This window comes from Hypanus sabinus, unplaced genomic scaffold (genome assembly GCF_030144855.1).
Source record: "Hypanus sabinus isolate sHypSab1 unplaced genomic scaffold, sHypSab1.hap1 scaffold_276, whole genome shotgun sequence".
NCBI lineage: Eukaryota > Metazoa > Chordata > Chondrichthyes > Myliobatiformes > Dasyatidae > Hypanus > Hypanus sabinus.
Window position 1 is genome coordinate 320,063 of NW_026780896.1, and position 16,769 is coordinate 336,831.

Sequence of the window (16,769 nt, forward strand, 5' to 3'; positions counted from 1 at the left end):
AACGCATGAACCATTTCTCCTCCTCAGTCCAAACGGTGATAATACTTACGAGCCCTGCAGCGTTCGCGTTTAAATGAAGGGACGGAAAGATCCACTTGGTTTTGTCGGTGAGGTGAGTTACTCTGGTGGTCAAGAAAACACTGTGAGGAAAACAGTGGGCAAAAGAGAACATGAAATTGGTAAGCTGCCGCGTAACTCTCTCTCTCTCTCTAACTGCCTTTCAAACTACCCCGTTTGCCTCTCTTGTCCTATCTACGATGTGACTCTCTCCCCTGCCTCACTTCCATGTCTCGCTCTTTCTCTATCTCTCTCTAATACACACTTACACGCACGATATTCTTTCTCTCCCTCCCTCCCTCCCTCTCTCTCTCTCTCTCTCTCTCTCTCTCTCTCTCTCTCTCATCTCTCTCTCTCTCTCTCTCTCTCTCTCTCTCTCTCTCCTCTCTCCTCTCTCTCTCTCTCTCTCTCTCTCTCTCTCTCCCCTCTCTCTCTCTCTCTCTCTCTCTCTCTCTCTCTCTCTCTCTCACTCTCTCTCTCTCTCTCTCTCTCTCTGTCCATTTGCTCCTCACTCCCACACTTTCCTCACAGCCTGAAGCGAACGGTTAGCTATCAATATTCGTGTTCAGTGAAAGGACCTCGTGATTTTAGTGGGTCGTTAATAGATTTTCTTTTATAAGACAGTTAGGGTGGAGCGTGTGGGAATGTGTGTAAACTGGTGCTGAAATGTCGGGGCGAACAGGTAATATGACATGAAGGAGTAGCCATTTTTTAAACATATCTGTCCTGGACTTTGGTTCAGTGCTCCGTTAAGACACGACCATCATGCGAGATTTCGGTTAGCTGAAAACACTTGAATGGTCAACTTATAAAAATATTTCCATATTCAATAAGATATGTTGTTCAGCCGCGGCTGGGAGAGGGGAGATTGAGATTGTGATTGATTCGCCGAAGTGGGCAGCACGGTCTCTGGACGCGAAAAGCTTTCGCTGTTTCATATCACTCACTGTACAGACTCCCCATTGCTCTCTTGTCTACCGAGCGACCTCGCCTATTGCCATAGACAAAGCGGTTCGCTGACCTTCCGTCAAAATCACCCTCGCCAATTGTCACTGACGCGTTGTCATGGTCCGACATCAACCAATCCCGTCAAATACGTGCAACTACCTAGCTCCCATTCGTGTATGCACATGTCAATCAAATGTGTTATCCAATTGCGAAAAGGGTTTCACCCAAGAATTGTTCCCTCCCACAGACTCTAACTGTTTCTGCCTCCCCAACTGATCAAAACTCAGAACAATGTCCCATTTTATAACATTCATTTCCATATGCTTCTGATATTCATATGCTGGGGGCGCTGTCATGGCGTCGAAACAAATGCGGGCGACAGAAGTTTATCTCCTCTCACCTGGGGAGACGGTAGAGAATTTGGTGGCGGACATCGACCGACTTTTGTCCGGCAACTGCGGTATGGGTGTGGGGGGAGGATTGAGAAAAAGTCTGGGCCAGCCTGATCTTATTCAATGCCAGGGCTGGCTGAAGAGGTCTAGAGACTCGCCCTTCTTTCTGTTGTCTGTCTGTTTAAAGAAAAGGAATAAACAGGCTTTTCTTGGGCCTGCATGCTCCCCCGGGGAAATAATAGTTCGCAATCTATGTCATCAGTTCGCCTGAGGAATTATTTCCAAGTCTGAAACTGGCACAAGATTGATATCCATCTTTTGTTAATGATGCAGAATTGTACAATTTATGTTTTGCGTACTGTCTGTCTTTTCGAGCCTGCAAAGATGCTGCAAGTGTTTAATTGCACCTGTCCCTGTGCACACGGCAATAAACCCGACTGGACCTGACAATACTCACTGAGATTTGAGCAGTGATGAACCCGTGCAGATGAGTCAAGGTGATGTAGGCAAATCGAGCGAGTAGGACCAGAATCCAATATGGGAAATGTATGGTCACCCTCTTCTACAGAGAGACAGCGTCTCTGAGTGGATTGAGGTGCAGTGAGGAGTGAAGAAGATCAAATCTACATTGTATCCATTGAAAATTATTGTCTGTAAGACCTCGCGGTTATTTCCAACTTTATTGAGACTGCAACTGCGATATTATTTTTCAAAGTAATGTTCTCCTTGTTCAAACAGAACAAATAACGAATAACTGCAGTAACAGTGGAGAGCAGGTCAGGCATTTGTGGACGGAAAGTGATAGATCAAACAAAGTACACTGCAGATGTTGTTGTCAAATCAACACGTACAAACAAGCTGGATAAACTCAGCAGGTCGGGCAGCATCCGTTGAAATGAGTAGACAATAGTTTTGATGTTCTTTGGTGAGTTCATGTTCCTGGCGTTAGTAAGAGGAGGTGTCAGAGAGCTGCCGTTTGGCCTCAGTGAGGTAGAAGTCCGTCCGCCAGACTACTACGTCACCACATTTGTCTGCAGATTTGATGGTGAGGTTAGGATTAGTGCGCAGAGAGTGGAGGGCAGTGCGTTCAGAGGGAGTGAAGTAGGAACAGGAGAGAGGAGTGGTGAAGTTGAGACGGTTGATGTCTCGACGACAGTTGTCGCTTTTCAACGGATGCTACCCGACATGTTGAGTTCATCGAGCTTGTTTGCACTTGTTGAAGAGATAGTATACATTTCATATCCACACACTGACGCTGAACTGAACGTGGAGAGCAGATGACCAGTATGGGGAATTAAGAAAGGGGCAAGGGTCGAGCGGGTGCAAGTGAGGATGTGTGGTAGTCAGCTCGATATTGGAGACTTTGGTGTGACACCACTCACCATATGCAGATTTTTCAGTCCGAAAAGAGCAGTAAGTCCTTCTCGGAGATTAAGAGGCAACAGAAGGTTGGAAAATGGAGAAGGAAGTGGTAAATGAGATGCAGTGCAGGAAGATATATGGTCAGACACTTTGATATAAGAAATGAAGGAGCAGACTTTCTAAAAGGACAGAACATGCGCACAAGAAGACTGAGGAGCTAAAAACCTCGGGAGTCCCTGCACAGCCCTCCCATTGTGACGTACACACCTGCACCATCATGTTCCAAAGGTTAATTTGCAGGTTGAGTCTGTGGTGAGGAAGGAAAGTGCGATGCTCGCATTCCTTTCAAGAGGACGAGAATATAAAGCAAGGATGCGATTCAGAGACTTTATAAAGAACTGGCGAGGCCTCGCCTGGAGTATTGTCAGCAGTTTTAGTTCCCTTACCTGAGAAAGTATGGCTGAAGCTGGAGAGGGTTGAAAGGAGATTCAGAGGAATGATGCTGGGATTGAATGGCTGGTGATATGAAGAGCGTTTGATGGCGCCGGGCCCGCATTCACTGGAATTCAGTAGATTGCGCGGGACCTCATTGGAAGCTGTCGAATGGTGAAAGGCCTTGACAGGGAGGATGTTGAGAGGATGTTTCCTGTGGTGGGAGAATCTAAGACCAAAGGACGCAGCCTCGAGATAGAGGAGCATCCTTTTAGAACAGAGATGAGGAGTGAATTGTTCAGTCAGCGAGTGGCGAATCTGTCGGATTCGTTACCACAGGCCCCTGTGGAGTCCGAGTCTCTTTGCATATTTGTCAGAGATCGGTGGATTCCTGATTAATCATGGCATGAAATGATACCAGTAGAAAGCAGGAGAATGGGGCTGAGAGGGAATGTCGATGCAAACCCAATGGGCCAAACGGCCTAACTCTGCTCCAATATTTTGTGGTCTTATGTTGCTGAAATAGGTTAAGCATAGACAGGAATGGGGTGTCTGTGGAAGTAAGTTAATACACATGATGTTTTAAAACAAGCACATTTCATTAGGCAATATCCTAATTCCCTGACCGGGAATGGAACCCGGACCGCGGCGGTGAGAGCGCCAAATCCTAACCACTAGACCACCAGGGAATCTGATGGTGCTTTGCCTACTGCAATAGACAACTACCAAATCAGCAAAATATAAAACAAAACTTATTGGTAAATAATAATAATGAATAAATGTGATAAATATTGACGTGAATATACTGCTCAGCACTTTGCAGATCGCTTGTTCATCCACTGCTTCTGGTTAAAGACCACTCTGAACTCCGAATGAATCGGTGGGAAACACTCGTTCTCCAGTGTCTTTATAAAGATTGTGATATTCAGATTCTCTTATGAGCTCTGGGTCATTTTATTTTCCTGTCTCTCCCCGATTCGGGTGACGTTGTTGCCGATACATCTGGTGTCTTGTTCCTCACCCTCCGCCTGGGTGGATGTAGGAGAAAGAAAACCAGACATGCAGAATTCCCGAAATATGGTCTGGGGGTGGAATGGTAGGCTTTCCTGATCGTGCCCTAACAGTGGTCGAGAGTGCGGGAGCCCCTGGTACTGAGGACGACGTGCTGGTGACAAATAAGCCTGGATTTTTTTAAAATAAGCCTGATAGAAAACCCCGCAATGATTTGAAAGTCCTCAGGGTAGGCAGTTCCTTGTTTGCAGCCCGCGGCACTCAGTACATGGTATGCTTGCTTAACATCTGCTCTGGCGGTTTGTGAAGTGCCGTCCGGATCAATGAGGAGAACCTCTCGGTGAGCAGCACCGACAGAACTCAATCATTGGGTGTTGTGATTGGGCGAACAAGGGTGCAGTAAGACCCCTAAATACGGAGAGCATGAAGAATTTATCATGAAACAACACCCCCGTTCCACCCCACACCCCTTCACCCTCCCCCCACACCCAGCACCACAATACCGTCTTATCTTCTCCGAACGGTGGACTGAGAAGCCTTCCGGCTGTTCCACCGAACTGAGCCATGTCTCCATGAAACAGAGAGGACAGCAGCCCCTCATCTCCCCCCGAAACTGCAATGTTGCGCTTACGCAATGCATCTTGTTTTCAAGTCATTGGCCTTTGGCTAAGAAGATGCCGGGTAGAGGATGCTTCATAGCCCGTCGATTTAGTCTGGCTTGAAGTTTTCCGAGCCGTCGTCTTTTCCGGCAATGGTAATGGCTGACCTTCGCTGATCGCTGAAAGGTGCCTCACCTGCATTCCAGAGAGTCAAGTCCACCTGGTCCTTCAGCAGCTCGTTACACTGACGATTAATTTAGACAGCACAACAGTACGTTTTTCTCAAAGGGAAATTAGGGGCTTCAGTTTGCAGCGACAGTGGTTCAGAAGAAATACGTCTTGACTTTTTGCGAGCTGTCTGGTGGGAATAATTCACCCAGTGGAGGGAGTCTAGGATCAGACGGCACTGCCTCAGAATACAAGGGCTCTCCTTTGGAAGAAAGATGAGGATAAAATTGTGGTGAATCAGAGTGGTGAATCATTGCTATGGTCGGCTGTAAAGGCGGAACAATTCTGTTTTTGTAAAACAACAGTTGGTAGGTTTCTGAAAAGTCAGGGCGCCTAAGGTCACGGGCACATGGCGGAGAAATGGAGGTTGAGGGGAACAGCAAAGGTATCAGGACCATCCCCCAACGTTTCAGCAGAAAGCACCAGCGCCCACTAGCCACCAAATAATCAATAGCAACGTCCCCAAAGACAGCTGTGCTCAATGGTGGAGAGCTTCACCGGACATGTACTCGGCCGAAACCACCACCGGCTGTAGGAACTTACGTTCAATGACATCGATGTTTCCATACTACCTTACCATTCGGCGTCAGTCCGATACACACTATATCACTTCTACAGAAATGTGTCAAGGTTTCAGATGTCCTGCCGATCTCCGCAAACTCCTACGAAAACAGAGGCGCCGCCGTCCTTCCTTCGCATTTGCACTTGTGATGGGTCCGGGGCAAACCCTCTGAAATAGGAACACCCGGGATTTAAAGTTGCTCACCCTCACTGATCCTCCGATGAGGACTGGCTCGTGGACCTCTGGTTTCTTCTCCCTTTGTTTTGCTTGCATTGAGTGGGACGTTCACGGGCGGGGTGGAAGCTGGAGGCGAAGTGGTTGACGTTGTCGAGCTCAGTGTGAATGCAGGAAGCGGCAGCAATACATTGGTCGACGTAGCGCTGGGAGCGCTGGGGTGCGTTACCGGGGAGGGTCTGGTACATTGGTTTGGTAGATTGATTTACTTCGGTAACGAAAAGGGAGACATATCTGGGACGCATGCTGGTGTTCATGGCGACCCATTGAATTTGGAGTAAGTGGAAGAAGGCGGAGGAGAAACTGTTTCGGTGAGGACTGGATTTCCATGGCGAAAATGAGACAGTCAGGGCCAGGGAATTGAAAGTCAGCGAGTTCATCGAGCGCACGGGAAGGGTTGCGAATGCGGGTGGGAAGAGACTGAATTACGGGGCATAAGATGGACTGGAGCTACGAGAACACAGGATCAGCGAGGTAGGAACAGGCAGAGACAGTGGGCTTACCCGGACAATCAGGTTTGTGAATAGAGTAGGAGGTAGGAGCGAGAAGTTCAGGGCAACGGAACCATGAGTTCTCCACAGTGAATGGAGGTTCTCCAGAGTTGATGATGTCAGTGGTAATGCCGGATATAGTTCCCTGATCGTCCGGAGTCGGGCTTTTTCAAGGTGTAGGCGTGAGGATGAGTCCGTGTGTTACCGACTGGTCTCAGCAAGGTAGAGGTCAGTCCGTCACTCGACAACAACAGCACTTTGGCTGCGGGATTGATGGTAAGTTTGGGGACCGGTGCTGAGAGATTGGAGGGCAGTGCATTCAGAGGGGGTAAGGTTCGAGGAGAAGTGAGGATTCCTGATGTTGAGGCGGTTGATGTCTAGTCGGGAATTAGTGATGAAGATATCCCAGAGCAGGCAGAGAACCAGCGCGTTGTGTCCAAGAAGAGGAGCAGGGTTGAAAACAGGAGAATGTACCATCAGTGCTGCGTGGTGAATTCTTGCCGATGAGGTGTGCTCGGAGACGGAGCTGAATGTGAAATAAACTTCACCTTCCCAGCAGCAGCTCCTCCTGAACGTCTGAGAAGGTCCAGCCAATTGTTTATGAAAGTGTCTGCAGAAATACTGCACAGAGTAGACACATAATATTATATGTTGTGTACAACGAAGACGAGGCATTACTTATCCCCGAGGGTGGAGAACTCCGATTAATCCCCAGGCGGAATTGAGCCAACCATGTTGCAAGTAGTGAGAGACAGAATGGAACCGAATCCGCCAGTTTGTCAAAAAGACCGTGGCAGGACTCGAACCTGCAATCTTCTCATGACTTCCACCAGTCAAGCACCGAAGTCAGACGCCTTATCCATTAGGCCATACGGCCGTATTCTGCGAGAAAGGCCAAGAGGGAAAATGGGGGAAATGCTGAATGCTGCAAGGAGTTTCCACCTGTAAAATGATTTCCTGACCGAGCTAAAAGTACTCGGCTGCAGTGATTTCATCCCAGGTGAGCATTCGACCATTGTTTGTCAATATCTCTCCAAGCACTCCTGCTTTGGGCTGGTCAATATTCTATTTCTGTCACACACAAAGGAATGGTCACAGGCACACGCCACTGTCTTTTGCAGCAGTTATATTCTGGGATTGGAATCAGTGACAAAGGCCCACCACATTCAATGCATTATTGACAGAGTAAACTCGACTTCTTATTAGCTACTTCAGCCGTTGGTTTGCTATTGCAGAACAGGACGGCCATGTGTTTGTGTCGGTTCAGCATTAGGGTGTTCGGATCTGCGGCTGCGCACGGCCGGACGGGACATTCAGCGCGTCTTAATGTGGTAATCATCGGGTTATTGCATTTGCCCAATACACGGAAAATCGTCATTCTCCAACCAGATGGCAAATTCCTATAACATCTGTTTACTTGAATTCGAGCAATGTGATAGCAGAAGCTATTGAAATTTTGTTCAATTCAACTTAAATTTATCTCATTTTACAACTCAAAACATTCACAGTTTCTCCGAGTTACAGAGCACGGAATCGATACTTATGCCACAGCAGCTCCATCGCGTCTTAATGAAATAAAATACCTATTTCCATGTTTCCTTTGGTTGGCACAAATCTCTCTAAATTGCCCTGATCCACGTACATGAATTTCTGATAAGAACGGCGAACAAAGCAAATCGGCAGAGAATCTGAACAGAAACGTGTAGACATTAAGCAGAAGATTTAAGTGCTGTGAATAAATTCAGAAGTTCGGAACACAAGAGCGAGAAGAGCAGACGAGGTGGCCGAGAGGTTAAGGCGATGGACTGCTAATCCATTGTGCTCCGCACGCGTGGGTTCGAATCCCATCCTCGTCACGACATGTTTATCGGGGGGACCTCCTCTGAAACTGTCACTTTAAAATATCCTAGCCTCCAAATTTAGTCACAGGGACGCCGGACGGTTTGTTATGCGAATCATGAAAAGCGATGTTCGTCATTAATTTCTCACCAAATTTGACCGCAATACCACAAGGGCAATACCACAAGGTACAGGAACAGGGTTCAGCTATCCGGCTCACCGATCTCCGCCATTCCATCACGGCTGAGGCCGCACCTTGAGTATTGTGGACAGTTTTGGGTCCCTCATCTTATAAAATATGCACTAGCATTGGAAAGAGTCCAGAGGACGTTCACAAGGATGATTGGTGTCTCTGGGACTGTACTCGCTGGAATTCAGATGGATGAGAGGGGGATCTCATTGAAACTATTCCAATGTTGAAAGGACTACACAGAATAGATGTGAGCAGAGCGATTCCCAAGGTGGGAGAGTCTAGGACAAGATGGCACAGCGTCAGGATAGAGGAGCACCCTTTCAAAACTGAGATGGAGAGAGATCTTTTAGCCAAAGACTAGTGAATTTGTGGGATTTATTGCCACATCCAGATGTGCAGGCCAGGTCGTTGGGTGTTCTTATGGCAGGGATTGATAGGTTTTTAATTGGACATTACACCAAAGGTTACGGGGAGAGGGCTGGGAACTGGAGTTCTTGAGGAGAGAAATAAAAAGATCAGCCATGATTGAAAGGCGGAGCAGACTTGATGAGCCAGATGGCCAAATTCTGCTCCTCTGTCTTATGGTCTTATGGTCATACATATCATTCCTCTAATCTCCATTCCCGTGTCTTCTCATCGACACAGTTGACTCCCTTACTACCTGTCCACCTCTTCAACCGCCGCTTTAAATGTACCCAATTACCTGCCCTTCACGGCTTTCCGTGGCAATAAATTCCACAATCCATAACTGTCTGGATACAGAAATTGCTTCTAGTCCCTTTTCTAAAGGGATGTCCTTATCGGAGGTTGTGCCCGCTGGCCATCGACACTCGCACTACATTACAATCCTCTCCATGTCCATTCCAACTCAGCCTGACAATAGTCGGTAGATTTCAATGAGATCTCCGTCTCATTCTTCCACATTCCAGCGACCAAGGCCCAGGGTGCTAAAATATTCCTCATATATAACTCTTCTCTTCCAGGCATCACTCTCCTGACCGACCACTGGACGCTGGCGGCACAACCGTTTTAGATAAGGGACGCAAACCGTTCACCATATTCCAAGTTCGGTCTCACCAAGACCTAATAAAGGCTCAGCATTAGATATTTGTTTATATTTTCTATTTCTCTCGAAGTAAACGCTGACATTGCATTTACCTTCCTCACTACCGCGTCAATCTGCCAATGAAACTTTAGAGAATCCGCACTGGGTCTCCGAACTCATGTCACATCTCTTCTTTGCTGATTTGTCCCGATCCGAGAATAGTCTTCGCCTTGATTACTTCGAGCTCAGTGCATTTCCATACAAATCCCTGCAGTATAGTCCATCTGCCACTTCATTGCCCGTCTCGGCATCTGCCCAAGCTCTTCCACACACTTTCTGCCTTCCAAAGACCACCGATATTCAACCGATATTTGGATTTTCCTCAGATATTGCCGCAAAGCCACCAATTTCATCATCCCGATTACTGACATGTACTGTGAAAAGGTACAGCCCTAATACCGACTAGTAACCGATAGCCAAGTCCTCTTTATTCTCACTGTTTGCCTCCACCCAGTCAGCCATTCGTCTATCTCTGCTGTATTATGAGGGGCGATTATCTTTTGTTTATCAGACGCACGGGCTGCGCTTTGTCAACGAGTACTGAAATTCTAGTAAGGAAAATTTAGTGTCTTTCCTTTGTTTATTCTATCTGTTATTTCCTCAATGAATTCCAAACAATTTGTTAAGCTAGATTGCTCCTTGAGGAAATCGTGCTGAGTTTGGCCTGTTTTATTATGTGCCTCGAAGTGCCGCGAAACGTCATCGTTAATAAAGGACTGCAACATCGTCCCAAACGCTGAGGTCAGGCTGATGTTCTCCCTTTTGCTTCCTTCCCTTCGTAAAGAGTGAAATACGTTTCCGATACTATTCGAAAATATTGTGCTTCTCGAAGGATCGCTACAAGTGCCTCCACGATATCTTCGGGCAAGAGGGTTGGCGTCAATGTCAACAAAACATGCGATGGCGAATAGTTTATCTATCTGCGTCTGACATTTAATTTATTATCAGAGTGTGCAGACTTTATACAGCCCTCAGATTCGTCTCCGTACAGGTGGGAAAGAAACCGAATGAAACTTATTAAAACAAAAGAGGACAGTCAAACACCCAGTGTGGAGAGAGAGAGAGAGAGAGAGAGAGAGAGAGAGAGAGAGAGAGAGAGAGAGAGAGAGAGAGAGAGAGAGAGAGAGAGAGAGAGAGAGAGAGAGAGAGAGAGAGAGAGAGAGAGAGAGAGAGAGAGAGAGAGAGAGAGAGAGAGAGAGAGAGAGAGAGAGAGAGAGAGAGAGAGAGAGAGAGAGAGAGAGAGAGAGAGAGAGAGAGAGAGAGAGAGAGAGAGAGAGAGAGAGAGAAAATAAAAGGACGAAAACAGTATTCACAACTCAAGGTCACAAAGTCAGGCATCACTCCTGCCGGACAAGAATCCACCAGTTGCAGGTCACAGCCTCAGGCCAGCACGGAGACGAGCAAACCCCGCGGAGAAGCGAGCAGAGCCGAACAGTCCTTCGCCTGCGACTCCGACAACGGGCCATTTCGATCTGTCCAGTTTCTTAAATCGATAAAACATTGGGTCATTACTCGTTCTTTGTTACTTCGACACGGCCTCGCGCTCCGGTTTCGTCACTTCGATTCGTCAGTACCCGACACGTACATCGTCTGTATTTCCACTTGTAATCATGACTTAGAGAGTGTATCCAAGTTTGCTGATAACCTGAAAGGAGGTGAGAGGGCCGGTTGCAATGCGGAAAATTCGATTTGCGTACTGATAGATAGAAAGATAAATGAAAAGTCTGCACATGCAGGTTAGTGATTGAAAATGTGAGGGAAGAAGCATCAAGTAGAGAATATTGCACAGATGTGAAATTCAAAGGGATTGGGAGGTCCTTACGTGTGAGATTTAGAAAAGTATGTTTGATGGTGCATCAAACTGTTAACGCCGCAAGTAACACTGTTGTATTTATTACAACAGGGCTGGAGTTTAGAAATACAAGTGTGCAGAGTATTAACACAGCCACAACTCGACCACGGTGTACGGCTCTGAATTCCCTGTTTCAGAGAGAATACGTTCACGTTTTCTGTCCAGAACATATCATCTCAGCGAATTCCTCGATCAAAGGTGTGTTCTTATCACAAAAGGCTAAAGATTACAGAGTGAGGGGTGACCTATTTGAACCAGACAGAACCTGAAAGGACACAACCGGGTAGATGTTGAGAGGGAGGCAGAGAAACACCAGCACGAAAACGGGCACTTCAACCTATGAACTCCTTGCCAGCCATCAAAGTCTATTTTAAAACTAAATATGCCCCAGCCCTTCATACTCCCCTTACATTCCCACTTGTTCTCATGCGTAGCCTGCCGCTCACCTGCATTTAAAGAGGCACATAAACAAACCAAAATCACACATATATTTGGGATGTTGGAGGAATCTGGAATATCCGGGTTAAATATCTGAGATCCCGGGGATTCCGTGTAATCTCCACTTAACCCACCGAAGGGATATGTATCTATTTGCAATAGAGCTTTCAACAAGCGGACATAATTGGGCCGATTGACAACTGACGTCGATCGCAATTTCCTCTCGTGGAAAAGAGTGAGTATCTGGAATTCTCTCCCTTAGAGGTTCGCTGAGATTAGGTCAATGGCTGCAGATAATAAGGAAGGGGATACATTTTCAAAGACTGGGGAGTTTAGAACAATGTGGGCCTGGAACTGGAGAGAAGTTGAGAGATGGTAAAGATCCATAGATAGTATCGACTGTCAGGACTGGTTTGAGAGGCTGAATAGCCGACAAATGCGCCTGTTTTATTATGTTCCTATCTAAACTGAAAGAGGGATCCCGGATGATAACCTCAGAACGCAAGGTACTTGGAGGGGAGCTTTGGGGGATTTACCTCCAGGATGATAAAGTGAACAGGGTTGGGCAGGAGTGATATCCAAAGGGAATTCACGCCTTCCCCAGCCCATCGTCCCTCTATCAACTCAGTCTCATTTATATTGGTTGTTCAAATGCTTGGGGAAGAGATTCACCGTTCATTCCTCTCCGTACACAGTAGTTGTCTGACACGCTGACGCCTTGCATCAATATGTTATTTTTGATCTGGGTTTCTGTATCTGGAGTGTCTCGTGTCTCCCTGGTGCTCAGTGTTCTTGTGACTTGTCACCAGATGTTGTCTCTGTCTTCCATCTTTCTCAGTCTGGCAACTTCCTGTAACAAACAGCACATCGGTAAGTACTGCTGCCGCAAAACAATTAATTTCACGACAGACATGTCAGTGACAATATATCTGATTCTTTTTGGGAAACGACCTGTGAAATCTATAATAGGCCCCAGAAAATTCAAAATGCTCGAGGAAAGATCTTAATAGATCAGCTGAGGCAATGGGCTGCGCCCTGGGGAAGGAATTTATAATCAATTTTAATTAATGTAATCACGCAATATCAGCTCATTCAAACCAAGCAGAACCAGCCTGTGTTTGTGATCTGCACCAGCTCCTTTAACCACGCCCCTTTCAAATGACGGTCACATTATCTGTTCCCATCTCTCCTTATGCAATTACCTATCGTCACTTTGAATAAGTATTGAGCTGAATTTATAGGAACTATCTCCACGTGTAAAGAAGGCCCACGGCAGCTGCAGATACTAGCTGAGATCCTAGGAATATGATGGCAACATTTCCCTGTCGAAAATGACCGTGCACAATCATACCCCCACGTCAGCACAACGTCCGAGTTGGACACTGGGATGGACAAACAGGAATTTAATCGATATTGAGGGAGCGGGGCAATACATACGCAGGATCAAACCCCATACTATAATGTTTAACCCAGTGTGTGATGTGCTCTCACCCATGGGATATGTTTAAGTATCGACATTAAAATGTAGGGGACAAAGCTAAAGTCGAATTTGTTATTATAATTAGCACAAAAGCATGGATGAACAGTTACAATGCGCGAAGTTTCTCTGTACATCCCGCCTCACCTGGAAGGACTGTTTAAAACCCTGAGGGAGGAGGTGTAGGGTCAGGAGTAGCACTTGCTCCGCTTACAAGCAAAAGCGCCAGGAGGGCGATCCATGGAGAGGTTCGAATTGACAAAGGAGTCCCGTGGGGCGCGATCCCCGCGGAGAACAGAAAGTGGCGGGGGGTGGGACATGAATTGAGGATATGCATGGTGGTGGGATTCCGTTGGAGATGGTCATAAGAGGAGAGGGATGGAGTGATTAAAAATGAAGGGTATCACGCCAATAATATCAACAATCATACAGGTTTTATATATATATAGTAAAAAACATGGGAGTGTAAACATTGCTGGAAAATAGCGCTGTAGAGATAATAACTGGATTCAAGGGAATGGCGGACGAACTGAACACGTATCTTGCACCAGTCTTTACTGTCGAAGACACTGACAGTGTGCTGAGAGTTCGAGGGTGTCCGGGGCAGAAGTGAGGGCGGTTGCTTTGACTAAGGAAAAGCTGCTTGAGAAACTAATCAGTCTGAAGTTAGATCGGTCACCTTGAAATGACGGGAAGACACCCCAGTGTTTTAAAAGTGGAAGCTGACGGGATTGTGGGTGCTTTAGTAAACATCTTTCAAATATTAATATACTCTGGCATGGTTGCAGAGGACTGAGAATACCAAATGACTCTTCAGTCTTCAGGCAGGGAGGGAAGATTCAGAACGGAAATTATAGGGCAGTTAGCTCGATAGTCAGAGCTCAGTGGTTGGGAAGATGTTGGAGTGGATTGTTAAGGAAGCGGTTTCGGGATAATCGAAGACACGTGACAAAATAGTTTTCCTTAAGGGAACCTGGCAAACCCGTTGGAATTATTTGAGCAAATAACAACAGGATGGACAAATGAGAATGGATGGATGTTGTGCACTTCGATTTTCAGAAGGTCTTTGACAAGATTCCGCACATGAATCTGCCCAGTGTATTACATGAAAGGCACAAGCATACATAGAGCATTGCCTGGTTGACAACAGGGAAATCGTGGGAACAAAGCAAAGGGATGGGTTTCGGGTTGTCTACCGGTGACTAGGAGTGTTCCACAAGGGTGTGTCAGGACCGCTTTTTTAACGATGATGAAATTGATGGCGCTGTAGCGAAGACTGCGGACTAAGCGTGGACAGGTGGAGGAGCAGCAAGTGTTGTTTTAAGGAGGGCGGGTGCAGGAGGACAGAGACTGGTAAAGAGAATGGACAAAGTGGTGGTATGAATCGCTTCGCGCTCGGAGGTTACCCGTCGTCCCAACCCCTACGTCAATGGTGTTGTAAAACTCCGATCGGGTGGAAGACCCATCAGATGATGAATGGAAGAGGATACCGTGTTCGAATCCACAGACACGAGGTACGGTGGTGTTTCTCCTTGTGGTGAAACTCCGATCGGGTGGAAGACCCATCAGATGATGAATGTGAGAAGATACCGTGTTCGAATCCACAGACACGAGGTACGGTGGTGTTTCTCCTTGTGGTGAAACTCCGATCGGGTGGAAGACCCATCAGATGATGAATGTGAGAAGATACCGTGTTCGAATCCACAGACACGAGGTACGGTGGTGTTTCTCCTTGTGGTGAAACTCCGATCGGGTGGAAGACCCATCGGATGATGAATGTGAGAAGATACCGTGTTCGAATCCACAGACACGAGGTACGGTGGTGTTTCTCCTTGTGGTGAAACTCCGATCGGGTGGAAGACCCATCAGATGATGAATGTGAGAAGATACCGTGTTCGAATCCACAGACACGAGGTACGGTGGTGTTTCTCCTTGTGGTGAAACTCCGATCGGCAGGATGACTCGTCAGATGATGAATGGAAGAGGATACCGTGTTCGAATCCACAGACACGAGGTACGGTGATGTTTCTCCTTGTGGTGAAACTCCGATCGGGTGGAAGACCCATCGGATGATGAATGTGAGAAGATACCGTGTTCGAATCCACAGACACGAGGTACGGTGTTGTTTCTCCTTGTGGTGAAACTCCGATCGGGTGGAAGACCCATCAGATGATGAATGTGAGAAGATACCGTGTTCGAATCCACAGACACGAGGTACGGTGTTGTTTCTCCTTGTGGTGAAACTCCGATCGGGTGGAAGACCCATCAGATGATGAATGTGAGAAGATACCCGTGTTCGAATCCAAAGACACGAGGTACGGTGATGTTTCTCCTTGTGGTGAAACTCCGATCGGGTGGAAGACCCATCAGATGATGAATGGAAGAGGATACCGTGTTCGAATCCACAGACACGAGGTACGGTGGTGTTTCTCCTTGTGGTGAAACTCCGATCGGGTGGAAGACCCATCGGATGATGAATGTGAGAAGATACCGTGTTCGAATCCACAGACACGAGGTACGGTGGTGTTTCTCCTTGTGGTGAAACTCCGATCGGGTGGAAGACCCATCGGATGATGAATGTGAGAAGATACCGTGTTCGAATCCACAGACACGAGGTACGGTGTTGTTTCTCCTTGTGGTGAAACTCCGATCGGGTGGAAGACCCACCAGATGATGAATGGAAGAAGATACCGTGTTCGAATCCACAGACACGAGGTACGTTGTTTCTCCTTGTGGTGAACAGTGACTAGAGACAATTCAAATATCAATTATTATTTTTAAAAGACCTACATTATCAGCTGAGCGTTTTCTGCAATTTCTGTTTTAATTGTGATTTCCAGCATCAAATTTTCTTCTCTTTTTTTAAAAAATCGATTACATTGCAAGTTAAAGTCCAGTTAGTTGCAGAGAGAGAGAGGGACGGAAAAAGATCAAATGACGTCTTTTTTGCCGGTGTCTTTGAAAGCTATTTAAAGTGCTACGTACATTTATGATCAGTGTAAGTATATGCTCCGAAATGCTACAATGAGATGTACCTTGCTCAGTAGCGGACCGGACGTGTGGACAGAGAGAAACAGAGAACAGAGGGAGAAGTGAGGAAGCAAATTGTCACGAATCCTCGGGATGTGAAGAGAGATAAAGACGGAGATATGAAAGAACAAAGAGAGAGCAGTCCGGAGATGGACAGAGTGTTGAAAAAGAAAAGAAAACACATGACTCCACTGTGTGAAGGTCCGATAATGATTTCTCATGCGGCAACTCACCAATCTAAATTTGTATACCGGCGAGGGAGAAGACATAAGCGGGGAAGCATTCGGAGGATCGGGATCGAAATCGGAAGAAAAACACCGTGAACATCACTAATTAGGAAAATGAGAAACAGCGAGGAGGATGGAGAAAAGGGAGCTGATCCACTCTGACTGGACCAGCCCGGAGTAAAACACCGTGAACATCACTAAACAGGAAAATGAGAAACAGCGAGGAGGGTGGAGAAAAGGGAGCTGATCCACACTGACTGGAACAGCCCGGAGTAAAACACCGTGAGCATCA

The 16,769-nt window shown here is 46.8% G+C and overlaps 2 non-coding genes across 2 annotated transcripts; one reads left to right on the forward strand and one right to left on the reverse strand.

The window, feature by feature from the left end:
• Positions 1–3,808: 3,808 nt before the first annotated feature.
• Positions 3,809–3,880, reverse strand: trnae-cuc (transfer RNA glutamic acid (anticodon CUC)). Its single transcript has one exon. It is a non-coding gene; the product is annotated as a tRNA-Glu (tRNA).
• A 4,210-nt stretch (positions 3,881–8,090) lies between these two features.
• trnas-gcu (transfer RNA serine (anticodon GCU)) lies at positions 8,091–8,172 on the forward strand. Its single transcript has one exon. It is a non-coding gene; the product is annotated as a tRNA-Ser (tRNA).
• Positions 8,173–16,769: the final 8,597 nt, after the last annotated feature.